The 8,181-nt window shown below is 38.5% G+C and overlaps 2 long non-coding RNA genes across 2 annotated transcripts; both read left to right on the top strand.

Moving 5' to 3' along the window:
- The first annotated feature begins 298 nt into the window (after positions 1–298).
- Positions 299–2,873, top strand: LOC117479743. The gene is made up of 3 exons (XR_004555592.1): positions 299–780; positions 954–1,119; positions 2,786–2,873. It is a non-coding gene; the product is annotated as an uncharacterized LOC117479743 (long non-coding RNA).
- A 624-nt stretch (positions 2,874–3,497) lies between these two features.
- On the top strand, positions 3,498–4,966 carry LOC117479742. Its single transcript, XR_004555591.1, has 3 exons — positions 3,498–3,514; positions 4,022–4,065; positions 4,839–4,966. It is a non-coding gene; the product is annotated as an uncharacterized LOC117479742 (long non-coding RNA).
- Positions 4,967–8,181: the final 3,215 nt, after the last annotated feature.

The raw sequence follows: 8,181 nt of genomic DNA, 5'->3' as shown, positions 1-8,181 counted from the left end.
GACTCTCTGGAGCGAAAGTATTTGTAATTATTATTATTTATTTATTATGTATTACTTAGCGGGAGTGTTTTACATGTTCGGTGTAATGACGTAAAATGTTTAGGACGCGTCACTGCGGTTGCTGGTCATTTGTTTTTTTTACCATAAGCTGTCATCAAGAAGGAATGCCATCATTTAATGTCATGATGTTTATATGTGAACAAATTACACAGTACATTAGAAGTCAGTACACATTAGCCTAATTATTAACAGAATGTTGTTCAATTTTGTTCAAAATGGAGTCACTTAGCATTGGCGTTTAAATGTTACATTCTATTATACAAAAACCCCACTTGTCATTTGTGTTTGAATATATTGAATATTCACATATGAATATATTAATTTGATTCAAACCATTGGAAGTTTGCGCACTATCTCAAGTATTCACAGCATATTAGACTGTATCTTCTATCTCTCCAATTGCATTTAATATAGAGCATGAACTTAATAACATATTTGTGTATTTGAGAACAAATTGATCAACTGACAGCAAACATTTTTGAGATAATCCCTCTATGTTTAACTTTCATTTGCAGAATGACAAAGCCCAAAAAACAACTGTGCCCCTCCTGCCAGGCCCCAAATTCCCTTGGGCGTAAAACATGTGTGGTGTGTGTCTGCCCCCTTCAAATAAATAAAACATTTTAAAAAAAAGAAGCGGAATTAAAGGACTCTAGCTGGGGGGCTTCTGTGAAGAGCAACAGGAACGCCAGCAGGACCGTTAAGTCGGCCGAGCTATCTGTGAGTTTAAATGACTTATTATTTAAGATGTTTGGCCTCTCAGACGATTACATATCTTATTTGTCAAACAGCCTTGCCCTCAGTGAATGTGAAACCATTTTTCTGGCTTTAAAAAGATTTGTATCATTGATCAATGTGCCTGTATGCAATCTTTTTCGCTCCAATTCTTGCAGGTTCTTAAACTACACACCCTTGGCTCCAGCCCGGTCCTTTTCCTTTCCAATAAGGGCCGCAGTGGGGAGATCCGTGGGGATCTGGTCCACCATTTTGGAAATGCTGATGGGGTCGTTAGGGAGATCCTACTCAAAATGAGGAAACTCTATGAGTACCTCCTGAAAAGTAAGATCATCCTTGTACTTTATTATCTCATTGTGTAGTCGTCCATGGGCTTTGTGTCTATCTATATCATCTATCCCGTTATATCATTAAAATGTCATCCCCCCCCTGAGCCTTTTTTATATAATACAACCTATGCTGTATTATAGAACAAAGGCTGTCAACATGGGCTTGTCAGGGCCAGCATGTTATCACTGTGAACACTAAGATACTAATATGAGGGTACCACACTGATGGTATTGCAGTTACCTACTTTTTAGTTTTTATTTATAATTAATTATTTGTATTAGGGCTGTGTGGCAAAAATCATAATCACGATTATTTTGGTCAATAATTGATATCACGATTATTAAATACGATTATTCATTGACTTTGAAAAAATCAATTTATTGAACTTTAAAACAAATACAAATAATAATTTGAACAGTATCTTTTTAACTGTTGATTACCCTGAACGTATAATTCAACTGAAAAACCAATACAAAAATAAATGATACATTTAAATAAATAATATCAAAATAATAAATACCAATAAAAAAGATCAACAAATATTTTGGAGCGCACTTCAACAAGCTACTAAACATATATAAATATGATAAATACAAATACATTGGATCAAATATGTTGCAGTGCACGGTCACAAATAATCGTTTTTTTCGATTATGTTGTTTTCGTAATTGTGGCAGGCCAAAATCGTAATTGCGATTAAAATACGATTAATTGCACAGCCCTAACTTGTATGCATATTTTTTTATTTTGTATTGTGTTTTAAGCCTGTACAGCACTTTGGACAACATTGAAATGTGCTATACACAAATATTTAAAGGGTTGAATTGAATGCAAATGTCGACATTACTCACCTGTAGTTAGCAAGCATGCACGTTATGCATGTGTCTGTAATACAAACACATCTCTGCAGGCATCATAAAGATATGAGGCTGCTCTGTTTTCCCAGTTTGTAACTCTTGCCTCCTCTCTTCATGTCTTAATCCCTCTCACATGAGATGGGCGAAGAGGAGGAGACACCTCGAGAGACGAGTTGAGGCAAAAGACATTCAATGAAATTAGACATCATGACACTCCTACCTCGCACCCTAATGTCCAGGACACACATGGTGCCGTACGCTGCACGTGTGCTTATCATTACGGCTTATGCTTTTTATCTGGGCATCCGTAGAAACATGTCAGAGCACCCACAGTTTCGAAATGACACAGAAGAAAAGTCATGCCTATTTTCTTCTGGGAGACGCACGTGGTTCTTTGCAAAAACATACCCGGCAACAACCTGTCAAAAGTCTTATCACCATGTTTCATTACAGATTTAATGTATTTATCTGCAAGTTTTAAATGATTTCTAGTTTAATGAGAGAAGCTGCTCCAGACTGCAACTACATTTTCATTATGATCATGGTCTTAACTAAATACGATAAGTTGTTGTGTTAAACACTGATATGAGAAACATAGCAATATGTCTACAGTCAGCTGTGGTAGCTTAAAAACATTATTTTCACACTACCTGCATTTCATTCACTTAAGAACTACCTGGTTGATTTATAATAAGAGGGAAATTCAATGCATTTAATTAATTTCTTACAAGTAAGGCCAAAAATAACTCTTCCTTAAAATGTGTTCTGTTAATTTTCCCTTGTATTATTTTCAACATTTGCAGTGTGTGCTGCACAACAAGCTGCATCTACATCTGCTGGTCCACCAGCCCCCCCTGGACCAGAGCAAGAGCCAGAGCGAGAGACGGAGCGAGGGACAGAGACGGAGCCAGAGCCAGAGATGGAGCGAGGGACAGAGACGGAGCGAGGGACAGAGACGGAGCCAGAGCCAGAGCCAGAGCCAGAGCCAGAGCCAGAGCCAGAGCCAGAGCCAGAGCCAGAGCCAGAGCCAGAGCCAGAGCCAGAGCTTCCGGAGACATTTACTCTCCATCTTTTTTCTCTTCCTCCACCTCCTCCATGCTCCCAGCCTTCTTTCCCCCCCTTGTCTTCTCCTCCACCGCCTCCATGCTCCCAGCCTTCTCTCCCCCCCTTGTCTTCTCCTCCACCTCCTCCATGCTCCCAGCCTTCTCTCCCCCCCTTGTCTTCTCCTCCACCTCCTCCATGCTCCCAGCCTTCTCTCCCCCCCTTGTCTTCTCCTCCACCTCCTCCATGCTCCCAGCCTTCTCTCTCCTCCTTGTCTTCTCCTCCACCGCCTCCACCGTCAAAGAAAAGTCGAAAAGGTTCGATTTGCACTATACTATACTATATACTATACAATACATTTCTTTAAATGATTGTTTGGAAGACTTATTACCTAATTATTAAAATGGTGTTATTTATTTTTAGAATGCAGGAAACACAGGACCCAGAAGGTGTTCCTCTATGAGAGCATTGTGGAAAAAAGAGTTTTTAATGTAAGTGTGTTATAATTTCTTCCTTTTTGTTTTTCTTGTTAAATAACATAAAAACGTACAGAACATTATTGGTACCGTCTACAGACCATCAGTGAGATATCTGCACAGAGCCCAAACGATACTAACATATAACGCCTCTGAATCCAGAGATACACAAGTATCCACTATCGTACAAGTATGGAGCAGTGAGGTTCCTCAATCCATCCTCGACACTGCACCTTTTGTTGTCATTGTAAGCATTACAGGACTACGTTTTGCATCACCTTATAACCTTGTGTTGTAGGAAACTCCCAGTCTTAAAGAAGCTGCTCCATACTGGTACGATAGTGGATTCTTCTGTATCTCTGGTTTCAGATGCTGTTGTCTGTTAGTATTGTTTATGTGTAGAAATCTAACCTTATTGATGGTCTATAAATGGTACAAATAATGTTCTGTAAAGTTGTATCACCTAACTTTGTAAAGTATCTCTCATTAATATTTCTGTCCATTTCATGTCATGCCTTTCAGCAAAGACAAGAAGTGAAAATTCGCTGGACACCATGCTCCGAGTGGTAAGTTTTTCCTTAATGACCATACATGTATGTGTTGTACTGGAAGCAAAGGGTTTATACACTGATACAGTAGGCTCATCTCAATTGAATACTTTTGTATTGTATGTTGTTATGTAATTTGTCCTACAGAAGAGAGACACAAATCACTAACATATGTATTAGTTATGCTACCCGTATTTGTATATATCCTAAATGTTTGACGTGCTGTGGGTCTACCACACATGCATCACAAACCACAAGTAAGAACTGTACGTTATTATTTTATAATCAAAAAATTATTATAGAATTTGTAAGTATATTTCACACACTTTAATGTTTTTATAGAGTTCGATCTCCTGATTCGTTTAAGAGATTTAATATATTTTACTCTTAATGAAGCACTTTAAACATTTAATGACTCTGATCCTCCTTTAACGGTAAGATCAGCTGCAGTGAGCAGAGGCTGTGCAGCTGGGGGCGGAGGTCTGATGCGCGAGTAGTGTGCTCTCGTGTATCCTACCTGTCGTCTCCTCTGGAAGCCTCCTCCCTCACCCCTCCTCGACTCCTCCGTTTGCGTTGAAGCGATTGTGACGTCCTTCAACATGGCGTGTCTTGATTGATTTCCGGGTCAAGTCCCGGAGGAGGGGGAGAGAGGAGTCGAAGAGGGACATTGAGCTGAAGCTAATGTTTCAAATCCTATTTTAAATTGACTTACTTGCCTGATTAAGCATCAGAAATATATATAGCATGACATATTAATAATTATTCAACTGTTCTTTATGTGTGTTTTGCAGTGGCAAGGACTGGGAGGACACATGGGAGCCTGCCCAAAACTATAGCAGCTCAACATAATAACACACACACACAGACACAGACACACACATACACATACACACAGACACAGACACACAGACACAAACACACACACACATACACACACACACACACAGACAGACAGACACACAGACAGACACACACACATACACATACACACACACACAATACGTTTTTTCAATACATTGTTTCAATAAATTGTTGTTTCTGTTGTGTATTTTTTGTACAATTATTTCTCAATAGGGTAAAGCCATTTAAAAGGTTTTAGTTTTTGGTATGTTAATGCAAATGTGACAATCATTATTTTCGGGCTGCCTCAGTCTTAAAACACAAGATAGATATCAATTTTTGTTATGGTCTTCTGTATATGTCATGAATAATACTGGTACAATTTGAATTTGCCCCAAAACGTGGAAATGCAGACCAGATCTTCTAAATGCCAGGGACCGGAACATCAGGAGCATCTCTAAAAGACGATATGTGACAGTCCTGCAGCAACGGACCATATGAGAAACATTATGTTAAAACCTAGAAACTTATTCTAAACCTACTATCAAAGTATTCACCTGAAATGTAGCACAATTTGGCTCCTGTTAAAAGCACTATTAGTTTATAACAGTTTTACTCCCCAGTTGAACTGTATTTGACAATCATTAAATTCACAAACATAATTTGGGAAATAAATCAAAGACAATAGTGTAAATAAGAAAGGTTTAGTTTTTGAAACTTGTAATGGAGACGTTGATACATTAACTGTCAGCAGTATTTATTGTTACTTTGTAATTCTACTCCACCACAATTCAGAGGGTAACCTTGACCTATTTGGCACATCCCTTTCAAGATGTTCTAAGGTTTATTGACATATCATATACACAACTACGGTGTAGTTATGCAATGAATGACAAACCTTGCAGGTTCGTCAACAGTGCATTACAAGAGATCTATCAATATGTTTATACCTCCACCATTAAACAGTCATATTCTGTTTCTTATACTATCTACATACATCTTATAAGAGTATAATTAATATGTAATGTCAGTTAAAATAAGTGCTTAAACGTAGTTAACATTGCAGGAAAGTTGATTGTCAAGTCCCAAAACAAATTATGCAGTTGCCAACTCTCACGCATCTGGCGTGTGACACACGCTTTCACTCTCAATCTCACAGTCTCACGCTGCCCAACCTATTCTCACGCCACAAACAAGATGAACCGGCGATCCTTTTTGGTTGGTTATTTACAATGTTGAGTTGACAGCTGCTCAAGCTGTCAATCCGCTCCCTCCCCGCCCCCACCACTCTTAACAACGTTAACAGACAGCAGAGCAGTGGGAGCCGGTTGGTCAACTCCCGACCCGTATTGCGCATGCGCAGATCTAAGATCCAGTAGAAATGATCAAAAGTAAAAGTCTGCTGCTTATTGTTCTACTAGGCCAAAATAGAGTCAAAGAGTATATGAGAGTGAGAGTGTGTTAATTAATATATTTGGCAGTTTGGAGTAAGTCTGTAGATTTGTTTGTGTGTGTGTTTCATGTATAGGCCTCTCACGATAATTTATTTTGTTGGATACATTTTCCCGGAAATTATTGCGATAAACGATAATATTGTCGGCACCGTTGTATGACCATTTTAGACCACTGACACAAGGGTGTAACTTTGGTTTGAGAAGTGGGGGGGACACAAAACAGGGGATCCTCCGCAATGAAATATTAGAATATGCTCACAACCAATAACAAATCATTGATAAACTCCTCTCTCCTATCTTTATCTTACCTAGTCTGCATTTTTTCTTTTTATTTATGCATATTTGACTAATCACTCCCCTTTCAAACTGTGTTTTTTATTTTTGTACTGACCTATAGTACACATTGGAAGGATTTCTTAACTTATTTTATATACAACTATATATTACATAGATGGAAATATTTGTTTACATAGATGACCAAACCGTTTGAGACCCACTGAGATAACTAGACTAAAGTTTACAACCTAATCACTCAGAGAGTCCTTTACCTCCCTGAGCTGACGTTATCTCTCTCAGTCCGACAGGAGAGGACTCTCCCTCTCCTTATTGTTGAAACAGCTTCTAATCTCCGTTAGCTCCGAGCTAGCACCAGATGCTAACAACAACCCACGTAACTCTCTCAGTCTCTCTCTCTCTCTGTCTCTCTCTCTCTCTGTCTCTCTCTCTCTCTGTCTCTCTCTATTTCTCTCTCTCTCTCTCTCAGTCTCTCAAAGTCCGACAGGAAAGAGCTCTCCCTCTCCTTATTGTTGAAACAGCTACTAATCTCCATTAGCTCCGAGCTAGCACCAAATGCTAACAACAACCCCGGTAACTCTCTATGTCTCTCTCTTTCTATCTCTCTCTCACAAGATGCGCTCGTGCCACACACACACACAGACGCTCCTCCGTGACGATGACCGCTTGCGTAAAAAAAAAAAAAAAAAATTAAAAAGTGGGGGGGACACAAATGGGATTTTGAAAAGTGGGGGGGACATGTCCCCCCTGTCCCCAGTGGAAATTACGCCCATGCACTGACATAATGATAATATATAATAATAATTCAAGTACATCCTTTCAAACTGCTTGTCACATCCTCATGTAAATGGCAATTTATCAAGTTCATTTTTATTTATCGTACGATAAGTCAATTAATTGCTTATCGCGACAGGCACAATAAAACAGTGGAAACAAACATGTGTTTGACTTTCATTAGTGAATGAAACTTTGTGCCCTTTATAGTCTGTGTCCAATATTGTGTATTTGCATATATTGTATATATATCCAATATATATGCTAAGGTCCCGCTACTGACATGATAGCAGTCATTTAGTGCGCATATGTGTAATTAAACCCATGATATCAAAATCTCACTCCAGCCAGGTACCCAAAGTTGGCAACCCTGAATATTAGACTTTAAGTACTTTGTCAGGCTTAATATTTATCTGTAGATTTACCAAAGCTTTTTGCTTACATGTATTTAAAAGACCTTAACTTAAAGTATTATTTAATGTTTTAATAAAGCCTGATTAGTTTGCCTGATTTGCACATCCTCCTATTAATATCTGTGTACATCCGGCACTAAACTTTTATTGTAGAGATCACTTACAGTAGCCTATCTTGTTGATATTTTCTATTCTATATTTCTATTCTATATTTCTATCATTGACCTTCTACTTTCCCCCTATTTGTATGTACTCTTAATATTTAAATGTTTTCATCAAATGTAACCCATTCAACAAAACATGCAGCAGAGATTAGCAACACAACCTTACCGGCATTGCAATGACTGTAAACGTGTAAT

Source organism: Trematomus bernacchii, unplaced genomic scaffold (genome assembly GCF_902827165.1).
Source record: "Trematomus bernacchii unplaced genomic scaffold, fTreBer1.1, whole genome shotgun sequence".
Classification (NCBI taxonomy): Eukaryota; Metazoa; Chordata; class Actinopteri; order Perciformes; family Nototheniidae; genus Trematomus; species Trematomus bernacchii.
The sequence above is the reverse complement of the archived record's forward strand: the minus strand, read 5'-3'. Positions and strand labels throughout refer to the sequence as shown.